Source organism: Electrona antarctica (genome assembly GCF_951216825.1).
Source record: "Electrona antarctica genome assembly, chromosome: 12".
Lineage (NCBI taxonomy): Eukaryota > Metazoa > Chordata > Actinopteri > Myctophiformes > Myctophidae > Electrona > Electrona antarctica.
This window is the reverse complement of record NC_136793.1, coordinates 4,751,914-4,765,306: the sequence shown is the minus strand read 5'-3', so window position 1 is coordinate 4,765,306 and position 13,393 is coordinate 4,751,914. Positions and strand designations below refer to the sequence as shown.

The window sequence follows — 13,393 nt, the reverse complement described above, 5'->3', positions numbered from 1 at the left end:
TCTGGATCCAGATTGCTGCAGCAGCCAGTCTGGTCCTCGGGGGAGGCTCTGGATCCAGATTGCTGCAGCAGCCAGTCTGGTCCTCTGGGGGAGGCTCTGGATCCAGATTGCTGCAGCAGCCAGTCTGGTCCTCGGGGGAGGCTCTGGATCCAGATTGCTGCAGCAGCCAGTCTGGTCCTCAGGGGGAGGCTCTGGATCCAGATTGCTGCAGCAGCCAGTCTGGTCCTCGGGGGAGGCTCTGGATCCAGATTGCTGCAGCAGCCAGTCTGGTCCTCTGGGGAGGCTCTGGATCCAGATTGCTGCAGCAGCCAGTCTGGTCCTCAGGGGGAGGCTCTGGATCCAGATTGCTGCAGCAGCCAGTCTGGTCCTCTGGGGAGGCTCTGGATCCAGATTGCTGCAGCAGCCAGTCTGGTCCTCTGGGGGAGGCTCTGGATCCAGATTGCTGCAGCAGCCAGTCTGGTCCTCTGGGGGAGGCTCTGGATCCAGATTGCTGCAGCAGCCAGTCTGGTCCTCGGGGGAGGCTCTGGATCCAGATTGCTGCAGCAGCCAGTCTGGTCCTCAGGGGGAGGCTCTGGATCCAGATTGCTGCAGCAGCCAGTCTGGTCCTCGGGGGAGGCTCTGGATCCAGATTGCTGCAGCAGCCAGTCTGGTCCTCTGGGGAGGCTCTGGATCCAGATTGCTGCAGCAGCCAGTCTGGTCCTCAGGGGGAGGCTCTGGATCCAGATTGCTGCAGCAGCCAGTCTGGTCCTCTGGGGAGGCTCTGGATCCAGATTGCTGCAGCAGCCAGTCTGGTCCTCTGGGGGAGGCTCTGGATCCAGATTGCTGCAGCAGCCAGTCTGGTCCTCTGGGGGAGGCTCTGGATCCAGATTGCTGCAGCAGCCAGTCTGGTCCTCTGGGGAGGCTCTGGATCCAGATTGCTGCAGCATTCAGTCTGGTCCTCGGGGGAGGCTTCTTTGTTACCCTCTCAGCCCCATTTCTTCACGCCGATATTGTATTTTATTGAGGTGAGGAGCCCCTGCTTAGAGTGGGCTTAAGGGTTCTTATTCCCCCGGAGTGTGGTGGTGGGGCAGGCCTATTAGGCCAGGGGTTCTCAACGTTTTTGGCCGGGGACCCCCGAAAATGCTTTGACAACGTCTCGAGACGGTTGAGAACCCCTGTATTAGGCAGTGGTAAGTACATTTACTTAACACAAAGCCCGCCAGATCACGTAGATAAGCTTTAGTCTGGCCGCCCGCCGATCACGTATAGCCTATACGTGATAAAGGTCTTTATATTATTTAATCCATGTTTTGATCGGATCGAGTGCCGTTAGCATGCTAGTCTCGAGTGTGACACTGGACGGCGCCATCTTAAGATGCGTGCGCAACGCCGTGCATCCACGTGTGTTCTATGTGCTGCTTTCGATGGCCTACATCTCCAAAGCTCGGAGCTTTTTTCTGCATCTTCTTGCTATAGTGCGGAAAAAACAACCAGGGACAACGCTCCACACGTCCCAAACTCTTCTCCCTTCTGGCTCCAAAACTGTGGAATGCACTTCCCATTGCAGTCAGAACTGCAGCCTCACTCCCAACCTACGTTTACTATTTGACAACTTTAGTTACTAGTTTACTTTGTAGATTTTGATTGTTGTTACAAAACATACAGTAACCACTTCAGCCCTATAATATCGGCTATTTTCAAATGCTTGAAATGCATATTATGCATTTCAACCATTTGAAAATAGCCAATCTATTAGATCTGCTATTTAAATAACAATAATAATATTTTTTGGTACTTTTGGTAGGCCTACTTTAAATACATTTTAATGCCAATACTTTTGTACTTTATGAACTTTTACTTGTAACAGTAATTCTATATATTGCATTATTGATACTTTTACTTAAGTAGAACATTTGTATACTTTTTCCACCACTGGTTAACTTTCTGTAAGTTCGGAAGCTTAACTGCGGCAGGTGGTTTTAATACCGTTGGAGAATTCACAAACTAAGGCGTGCACTTTGACTCGCTCTCTGCAACACTTCCAATCTTTCTCGGGAGGAGACGAGACGAGACGCCTAACATGGAAATCTGTCTTTTCTCTCATTGCGGGAACATTTGGTACCTCCTTTTTCTCATTCTGGTATGCAGATAGATATGCCTCTGGGTGAGGTTCCTAAATGTAGGAATGGAAATGAGGCTGGTGTTTTTGGCCTGCAAGTGAGGTGTGTGCGTGCGTGCGTGCGTGCACCTTGCGTGCACACGTGTGTGTGTGTGTGTGTGTGTGTGTGTGTGTGTGTGTGTGCGTGCGTGCGTGCGTGCGTGCGTGCGTGCGTGCGTGCGTGCGTGCGTGCGTGCGTGCGTGCGTGCGTGCGTGCGTGCGTGCGTGCGTGCGTGCGTGCGTGCGTGCGTGCACCACCGTGTTTGAGAGTTGCTGACTGCCGGTTCTGTTGTTGGATCTCTGATTGCAGTCCTCCCACATGAATAAATGTGCCCGCCGCGACCCGGAGATAACGGTTACCGCTGCAATCTTGTGTTAACCCATTCTGGGCGGGAACCCCTTTTGGTGTTTTAAAACATTCTGAGCTATTGAAAAATAGCAGATCTACAAGCTCGTAGTGCACGAGCTTGTAGGTCTGCTATTTTTGGAAAAATGGAGAAAATGTGTCGCAAATTTGGAATATATATTCTTTCGTTTTTAACTCAAATCTTTGCTTCTGGTGGGGGGGGGGGGGGTCCCTGGAACAACATATTTTCAGATGGGGGGTCGGAGGCCAATTACATATTGACCACTGATATAGAAACATAGGTATTTCAGAAAACTGTCAGGATTTAGAAAACATTTTTGAAATGTCGACGTCAGGCCTAAGTGGGTTAATAGAAACTTCCCCGTTTCTCTCCCATCTCAATGTGGATCTGTCTTTTCCAATGATGTCAGTCGCCTCCTCGCCTCTTTGTTGAATTAGTTATTCCCCTTCATTCTTTATCTCTTTTTTCTTCTTTTTTTACCAGCCACTGATCTCTGGTCTCTCTCTCTCTCTCTCTCTCTCTCTCTCTCTCTCTCTCTCTCTCTCTCTCTCTCTCGCTCTCTCTCTCTCTCTCTCTCTCTCTCTCTCTCTCTCTCTCTCTCTCTCTCTCTCTCTCTCTCTCAGCTGTGAATTATTAACCCATTTAGGCCTGACCTCGAAATTTAAAAAGTTTCTTCTAAAACCTCCAGTTTTCTGAAATAAATATTTTCAAAAATAAATATTTTCAAAAATAAATATTTTCAAAAATAAATATTTTCAAAAATAAATATTTTCAAAAGTAAATATTTTCAAAAATAGCAGATCTGCTATTTTTCAATAGCTAAATTATAACATAATGTTTAAAACACTAAAAGGGGTTCCCGCCTAAAATGGGTTAATGAAAAGAACACTGTTTGGAAATATTTTTGGACAGAGTGGAGAGGAAAGGCATGGCCCCCTCGCACCCATCCTTCTAACATTTCAAACTCCATTATGCATGCACCACGTGGGAGTATAGTTCCATTCCATGCACACCTCTCTCTACCACAGTTCCTCGCTCGTTATACTTGTTCTCAAATTAGCTTCTGTTGGCATGGCCCGGCCGGGCCCGGATCTTCTCATCTGGTGCCGTGACAGATGGGTCTCGGTCCGAAAGCCATCTCTCCACCTCTAATGATCCAGCTGCCTGGGGTGGTGTGTGTTTGAGGGTTGTTTGTGTTTGAGGGTTGTTTGTGTGAGGGAGTCCTGCTTTTAACCCATTTAGACCTGAGGACAATTACAAATGTCTTCTTTTCATTTTCATGTCAAGGACCCCCAAAATTGGCTCTGAAAGAATATATATTCAAAGATTTGTGCCACATTTTCACGATTTTTCTAAAATAGCAGACCTACAAGCTCATAGCAACTTGTAGATCTGCTATTTTTTTCAATAGCTAAAGTATAACATCATGCTTTAAAACACCAAAAGGGGTTCCCGCCCAAAATGGGTTAAATCCAAACCTCCGGCAGAGAGTAATAATATAGCCTGGAGAAATTCAACCGTATATTTATCGGCGCCATTCGCAAAGCAATAATACATTTAACCCATTTTGGGCGGGAACCCCTTTTGGTGTTAGCATTATGTTATGCTTTAGCTATTGAAAAATAGCAGACCTACAAGCTCATAGCGCGCTACGAGCTTGTAGGTCTGCTATTTTTGAAAAATCGTCAGGATGTAGAAGACATTTTTAGAATCTGATCTCAGGTCAAAATGTGTTAAATATGTAAATCCGGCTGGAGCCCGGGCCTCCACGATAGGCCAGCTGGAGCCCGGGCCTCCACGATAGGCCAGCTGGAGCCCGGGCCTCCACGATAGGCCAACTGGAGCCCGGGCCTCCACGATAGGCCAGCTGGAGCCCGGGCCTCCACGATAGGCCAGCTGGAGCCCGGGCCTCCACGATAGGCCAGCTGGAGCCCCGGGCCTCCACGATAGGCCAGCTGGAGCCCCGGGCCTCCACGATAGGCAGGGAGAGAAACTCTCCACCTAAAAAAAAGAGGGAATGGGAAAATATTCCTGTTCTTGGGGAAAGGTCTTGGAGGGCCTAATTAAATGATTTGACGACTGCCATTGTGTCATCCTCCTCCCCTTATCATTCTTGACCTGTTTTACTGACCCAGTTTTACAGCCGAACATGCCTGTCTGGGTCAAGAGGTGCACGGAACGCACATCCACAGATTGCAACGGGTGCAGGATCCCAAAAAATAACTTAAGAAAGGAGGGAGAGAGGAAATCCGCACACCGTTTTAAAAGCTCCCCAAAATAATTTAGTGAAAACAGAGCGGAAAAAATACAACGTTTCGGCCTCAGGGGCATCTTGAAGCTGCTATAAGCAATAATATGTCAAAATTGTAATGACCTTTTTATTTTGTTTGGTATTCAGACAGCCAGCAATGGGTAAAATGCTCCCAAAAAAAATTAGTCTCTGTGACACATCTAGGGGCCACAATCTGCATCTTTGAATGCAACTTGTGGCCCCTAGATGTGTCACAGAGACTCATTTTTGCATACCATATGTGAATGCAATCACTGCATTCAATTTAGCAAAATATGGCAGTGGGTGTATTATTATTATTCATCTTTTCCTATTTGGATCCGTAGCCACTGGCACTGCCTAGTTTGTCCATCTGTACCTGCATAGATTGATTGGTCATGCCTGTCCATCTGTACCTGCATAGATTGATTGGTCATGCCTGTCCATCTGTACCTGTATAGATTGATTGGTCATGCCTGTCCATCTGTACCTGTATAGATTGATTGGTCATGCCTGTCCATCTGTTCCTGCATAGATTGATTGGTCATGCCTGTCCATCTGTACCTACATAGATTGATTGGTCATGCCTGTCCATCTGTACCTACATAGATTGATTGGTCATGCCTGTCCATCTGTACCTACATAGATTGATTGGTCATGCCTGTCCATCTGTACCTACATAGATTGATTGGTCATGCCTGTCCATCTGTACCTACATAGATTGATTGGTCATGCCTGTCCATCTGTACCTACATAGATTGATTGGTCATGCCTGTCCATCTGTACCTACATAGATTGATTGGTCATGCCTGTCCATCTGTACCTACATAGATTGATTGGTCATGCCTGTCCATCTGTACCTGCATAGATTGATTGGTCATGCCTGTCCATCTGTACCTACATAGATTGATTGGTCATGCCTGTCCATCTGTACCTACATAGATTGATTGGTCATGCCTGTCCATCTGTACCTACATAGATTGATTGGTCATGCCTGTCCATCTGTACCTACATAGATTGATTGGTCATGCCTGTCCATCTGTACCTACATAGATTGATTGGTCATGCCTGTCCATCTGTACCTACATAGATTGATTGGTCATGCCTGTCCATCTGTACCTACATAGATTGATTGGTCATGCCTGTCCATCTGTACCTACATAGATTGATTGGTCATGCCTGTCCATCTGTACCTGCATAGATTGATTGGTCATGCCTGTCCATCTGTACCTGCATAGATTGATTGGTCATGCCTGTCCATCTGTACCTACATAGATTGATTGCTCATGCCTGCCTGAGGCCTGTCATCATGTGCTTGTTTCTAGAATGAGGCAGATTTGTTTGTTTTCACACCAGAAACTTGTGAAACCTCTCTGAGAGTAGCCTAAATGTTCACACAATGTAGCCTCACAATGTCAAACGTCGATTGCAAAGTTTTGTAAAGAAAGGAAGTCAGCAGTCCCTAGAGGAGCTAGCCTACTGTAGGCCTACAACAGTTGTATCCTGTAGAGGAGCTAGCCTACTGTAGGCCTACAACAGTTGTATCCTGTAGAGGAGCTAGCCTACTGTAGGCCTGGAGGAGCTAGCCTACTGTAGGCCTACAACAGTTGTATCCTGTAGAGGAGCTAGCCTACTGTAGGCCTGGAGGAGCTAGCCTACTGTAGGTCTACAACAGTTGTATCCTGTAGAGGAGCTAGCCTACTGTAGGCCTACAACAGTTGTATCCTGTAGAGGAGCTAGCCTACTGTAGGCCTGGAGGAGCTAGCCTACTGTAGGTCTACAACAGTTGTATCCTGTAGAGGAGCTAGCCTACTGTAGGCCTACAACAGTTGTATCCTGTAGAGGAGCTAGCCTACTGTAGGCCTGGAGGAGCTAGCCTACTGTAGGCCTAGAGGAGCGAGCCTACTGTAGGCCTAGAGGAGCTAGCCTACTGTAGGCCTAGAGGAGCTAGCCTACTGTAGGCCTAGAGGAGCTAGCCTACTGTAGGCCTAGAGGAGCTAGCCTACTGTAGACCTACAACAGTTGTATCCTGAGGACTTCAGCTTTACTGGGCAACTCCACAACAGCGTCCGCCCTTGATTATGGATTACTACGTGTTTGAAGACATCAAAGGTCAGAATTGAATTGTAATTTATGCTGAATGGATTTTCATTGATTGTGCCCATGTTGTCTGCTGCTATGCTATGGGGTGCTGGTGCTATCTGGCTAATTTGTAATTTGGAAGTGAGTTGAAAGAACCTAGCTGTTGTTACTCTCTGCAGTCTTCAATACTCAACACTAATACTTCAATACTAGTAGTCTGTCTGGGAGAGTGTGCTTGTTGTTGTTTATATGGTTGTTGAGGAGCTCCTATGGCCAGCTTTGAGGGTTTGTGTAAACACACACATTGTGTCAACACAAACATTGTGTAAACACACACATTGTGTAAACACAAACATTGTGTCAACACAAACATTGTGTAAACACACACATTGTGTAAACACTAACATTGCGTAAACACAAACATTGTGTAAACACACACATTGTGTAAACACTAACATTGCGTAAACACAAACATTGTGTAAACACACACATTGTGTAAACACAAACATTGTGTAAACACAAACATTGTGTAAACACACACATTGTGTAAACACAAACATTGTGTAAACACACACATTGTGTAAACACACATTGTGTAAACACACACATTGTGCAGATTTTCCCAGGCCAAGGTAATAATTAATTCCTGCATACGCCACTGGTATGAATGTGTGTGTGAATGGGTGAATGTAATGCACAATCTATGTAAAGCGCACAATTCCAGTGACATCATCATTAGGCAGATTTATTTTTAAACACGATCTTGGAAGACGGTTTCTGAACTGCCCACAGCCCTCCTATGAGACACAGACCCAGTAGAAAATAATTGCGCCATTTTATCATGATTATTAGTGAGGACCTATAATATGAAGATAGGTTGAAAAGTGGTGAAGTAGTCCTTTAAACATCCAGGCTATTGAAAGTGAAACTCAACTTTCTCGTAGTTTTGGTTGACCTCATATTTCTGACCAGCAGGTCAGCCTATATTAATGTATTCATATCTTTGGCTGTCTGTCTGTCTGTCTGACTGACTGACTGAAAACTGACTGACACACTGACTGGCTGATTAATGAAGTGTGAAAATGTCAAAAAGTAGTATTTGTGGGGATAGAAAACGCATAAGGGGAGAGCAAAAAACGAATTGAATTCAAGCCGTTTTCTCCTGGTATTCTGGCGTTTGTTGTTTGTAGAATCAATTAATAATTATTTGGTCCATCACTGTGTGAAAAGAGGAGTTAACGGGCAATTATGGACACTGTATTTTGCCCGTAAACCTCAAGTTTAGCAGCATATACAGTTAATATACGGTAATATACAGGTGTGATGGTACATATACAGTTAATATACGGTAATATACAGGTGTGATGGTACATATACAGTTAATATACGGTAATATACAGGTGTGATGGTACATATACAGTTAATATACGGTAATATACAGGTGTGATGGTACAATTCGGGAGTTTACGGGAGTTTGTTGGAAAGTTTAACGGGAGTTTCCTGTAAATATACACATCCGTATTCCAAGCTTTTTGCGCAGTGTATTCATTCTACTGTCACTCAGTAATTTGTTGTGGTAGAGGCTCAGACGCTCATTATGCATGTTAACCCATTCTGACCTGACATCAGATTCTGAAAAAGCTATGTTTCTATGTCAGTCGTTCTTCGATTTTCAAAAATAGCAGACCTACAAGCTCGTAGCGCGCCACTCGGTGGCGCGCTACGAGCTTGTAGATCTGCTATTTTTCAATAGCTAAAGCAGTGGCGTGCACAGATAGACACTAGGGGGTGCTAGAGCACCCCCTGCCCTTTTGGCAATGTGCCCTTTTGAAAAAAAAAAAAGAAAACCCTTTTTTCTTTTTCTTTTTTAAAATAGCAGACCTACAAGCTCGTAGCGCGCCACTCGGTGGCGCGCTACGAGCTTGTAGATCTGCTATTTTTCAATAGCTAAAGCATAACATAATGCTAACACCAAAAGGGGTTCCCGCCCAAAATAGATTAAGGCAACCGGCCGGTTCCACGTGCTGCACAAGGTGCCCTTTTTTAACTTGAGCACCTGCCCCTCTAAATGTCTGTGCACGCCACTGAGCTAAAGCATAACATAATGCTAACACCAAAAGGGGTTCCCGCCCAGAATGTGTTAAGTGGATGCTTTTCACAAAGATGAAACAACCACAACAAAGATCTTCTTCAGCAACATTAGTGTAATTGAGCTCGGCCACTTATCTCCGCTCCCGATTTCCGCTGCACTCAATTTTCTAGTATTATCTCATATGCATCTAAATGAAAATGTCTCAAGTGTTTTGCTTCAAACTGTCTGTCTGTCTTTATTTCTTTCTTTTTACAATATCTTATGTCTCTCTTTTTTTAATCACTGATATGCGAAACACATCATTTGTAGTGTGCCAAGTGCAGTACTTGGGATATTGTGTGACCAAAATGTGTAGACTTAAAGGTATATTCAGTGATTTCACTTAATTAAAATATCACTTATTTTGTTGTTTTGTTGTGATTATCCTCCCTACTATGGAGTTTGCTGACCATATAAGGAGTTCCTCCCAGTCCCCAGTTAACCCCTGGGGTAAAAAAACCCCAATCCAAATCACCCAAATCACTGAATGCCCCTTTAACTGCCTTCGGCCTCCATGTCCACCCTATGCACATCTGACCAGCCCAGGTGGCTCAGATGTTATCTTTAGTCCGTCTTTTGTGTTCTTGAGTGGTGCTATAGCCAGTCCTATAGACGGCAATGTGTGTCCGTATGTCTGTCCCTGTGTCTGTGCCTGTGTCCGTCCGAGTACGGAAATAACGTTTGTTGACCACCAAGCGTCACTGTTGCGCAGCCTAACGCACACGCGTGTGCGCACACACAGTACAGTACAGTACAGTACAGTACAGTACAGTACAGTACAGTACAGTACAGTACAGTACAGTACAGTACAGTACAGTACTACAGCATGAGTACAGTACAGCACCACTCAGTTCAGACAGGTCTGATCTTTTTCTTAACCGTCTCTGTACTTTTTCTCGACCATTTGCCTGTATGGTTGTTTCATTTCATCCCTAATGCGGTGCTGCTTCCAGGAGGAGGAGGACTGCGTTTCCCTCTGGATTAATCCATTTTGGACTGAGGTCGATTAAAAAAAAGGCTTCTAAAACATTTTTCTGAAAAACCCATGTTTCTATATCAGTGGTGCTCAACCTTTTTCATGTCAAGGACCCCCAGAATTATGTGTATTTGGCCGCCGACCCCCATCTCAAAATATGTAATTCCAGGGACCCCCCCCAGAAGCCAATATGTTTAGTTAAACATGTTCGCTCTGAAATATATATTCAAAGATTTGCGCCACATTTTCACGACTTTTCAAAAATAGCAGAACTACAAGCTCTGAGCTCTCAATACTATGAGCTTGTAGATCTGCTATTTTTCAATAGCTAAAGTAGAACAGAATGCTTAAAACACCAAAAGGGGTTCCCGCCCAGAATGGATTAATCAAGGTCTGTCCTACAGTGTACTGTAGAGGGCAGAGGGGGGGCCACGGAGCCTCAGCCCGCTGAGACCGGTCTGAGCTCGTAGAGGGAGGGGGGCCACGGAGCCTCAGCCCGCTGAGACCGGTCTGAGCTCGTAGAGGGAGGGGGGCCACGGAGCCTCAGTCCCCCGAGACCGGTCTGAGCTCGTAGAGGGAGGGGGGCCACGGAGCCTCAGTCCCCCGAGACCGGTCTGAGCTCGTAGAGGGAGGGGGGCCACGGAGCCTCAGTCCCCCGAGACCGGTCTGAGCTCGTAGAGGGAGGGGGGCCACGGAGCCTCAGTCCCCCGAGACCGGTCTGAGCTCGTAGAGGGAGGGGGGCCACAGAGCCTCAGCCCGCTGAGACCGGTCTGAGCTCGTAGAGGGAGGGGGGCCACGGAGCCTCAGTCCCCCGAGACCGGTCTGAGCTCGTAGAGGGAGGGGGGCCACGGAGCCTCAGCCCGCTGAGACCGGTCTGAGCTCGTAGAGGGAGGGGGGCCACGGAGCCTCAGCCCGCTGAGACCGGTCTGAGCTCGTAGAGGGAGGGGGGCCACGGAGCCTCCGCCCGCTGAGACCGGTCTGAGCTCGTAGAGGGAGGGGGGCCACGGAGCCTCAGCCCACTGAGACCGGTCTGAGCTCGTAGAGGGAACGCTGCAATCGAATCAAATAGAAATAATACGTCTTGTCTGCCATGCAGTCCTCAGAGACGCTTCTCCTCCAAGAGGTCAGCCCTTAGAGCGTGTCACTACTAAAAAGCTATTTCTGTTTTAACCCTGTTAGGCCTGACGTCGATTTCTTTTTTACGTCTTCTAAATCCTGACAGTTTTCTGAAATACATCATGTTTCTATAATGTCAGTGGTGCTCAATATTTCATGTCAAGGACCCCCAGAATTATGTGTATTTGGCCGCCGACCACAATTTGAAAATATGTTTTCATGTCGAGGACCCCCATCTGAAAATCTGTTGTTCCAGGGACCCTCCCAGAAGCAAAGATTTGAGTTAAAATCGTTCGCTCTGAAAGAATATATATTAAAAGTTGAGGCACATTTTTCACGATTTTTCAAAAATAGCAGACCTACAAGCTCGTAGCGCGGCACTCGGTGCCGCGCTATGAGCTTGTAGATCTGCTATTTTTCAATAGCTTAAGTATAACATAATGCTTTAAAACACCAAAAGGGGTTCACCGTCCAGACTTCTTCAACCTGGCATCCCAATCTTTGACATAATAGGCAGAAATGTTTGAAAATAGCAGATCTACAACTACTCTCTACACTCATTACTCACAACACGCCACGTTGCGAATCGATGCACTGTGAGTTGTGTTGTTAGGACAAAGTGTAAACTGGGGCTTGACGGGTCAAAGCTGCAGCGTTCGGACTCATTACTCCTCCTAACTAATTATCCTACCTGATTCTTTACCTGCTTAGGCTCTAAATGCAATTCCCAGTGACCGGTACAGTTTAGTTATGAGTTAAATTACGTTTATTTAACTTAAATTCAGTTCAATTAAGTTATCAGTTAAATTAGTTACGGCAAACCTTCCCCGTGTTTCTTCACTGGTCCGATCCAGAAGAACACAGTTTGCCGGCCACTGCTACAGAGCTGACAATGAGGTTATATCTTCCCTTCTTCTCTGGAGTCCTGCCTCAAAGCAGACCAGAGGTAGAAAGCTGTCGTTCCCTGATGTCATCGCTATAGGGACACATGCATCAGTAAGCAGGAACTGGGGGATGGCAATGAAGGACCGGGAAGTCTGGCGTGGCATTGTAGAATCCATGATCTCCACGGGAAATATTTAGCCAGGTATACTTTACGTTTTACTCCAATAAATATGGATGGCTAGAGCCTTGATACATACATTAGACAGACTGACTCGCAGACAGACAGACAGACAGACAGACAGACAGACAGACAGACAGACAGACAGACAGACAGACAGACAGACATGTTGGATTTTCGGTTCTGAACAACTGTCAGTCCGTCTGAATTGAATTCCCACTTGGCAACAACACATCTCCGGATCACTGGCAGCACACACACTCACACACACACACACACACACACACACACACACACACACACACACACACACACACACACACACACACACACACACTCACACACACACACACACACACACACACACACACACTCACACACACACACACACACACACACACTCACACACACACACACACACACACACACACACACACACACACACACACACACACACACACACACACACACACACACACACACACACACACACACACACACACTCACACCAAGTTTGAAGTTGATTGGTCTGGACGTTGCCTGCATGAGTCATCGCTGGGAAAGTCAGACGTACAGACGTACAGACAGACACACGCACACATGCATTTATATAGATGTCAAAGTTTCAAACTAAATCAAAGAACGAAAACAAATTCCCATTTAGTTAAAAACAAAATGATATTATTTCGAGAGACAGCGAGATCCCTCAGTGGATTCCTTAACCCTCTTATGGATATTGACGTATTTGACGTAATGAATCAATAAATCCCTTGTGGCCAGTGCCGTAATTGACGTAATTGTTTAATTCCCTATAATCGGGGGCTTAATGTAACAAAATGTAGCAACTTTTAGCTTGTTTGGCTAACGGCCGATGTAATCTACCTAAAACCGTCCGAAATCGCTGCGTAAAATGCGATATTTGGGGCTTGATTAGAGCTTAATTTGACTTAGTTATAAAAAATACGATGATAGCTTAGCATCTGATAGTGCTGCACAGTCCAAAGCTAGTACCGGATGTTATGGTTCGTTAAACCGAAAGTGCTTTCGCCAGATTTGGTCAAAATCGGCATAATGGTGACGTTACCGCCACCATCAGGACTGGGTGTAATACTATAGGATTGCCGGGTGAGAATGAGATGTACATTACAGACATTACAGTCATTTAGCAGACGCTTTTATCCAAAGCGACTTACAATAAGTGTATTCAACATAGGTAGGGAACAAAAACTACTAATCACCAGAAGTCTTTAG

The 13,393-nt window shown here is 46.0% G+C and overlaps 1 protein-coding gene across 1 annotated transcript in view; it reads left to right on the top strand.

Annotated features, from left to right (window-relative positions):
* Positions 1-13,393, top strand: part of coq5 (coenzyme Q5, methyltransferase) — a 120,227-nt gene extending 106,834 nt beyond the window's left edge. The window contains exon 8 of the transcript XR_013791313.1: positions 13,292-13,393. The gene's annotated coding sequence lies outside the window, so the exon portion shown is untranslated. The remainder of the gene's footprint in view (positions 1-13,291) is intronic.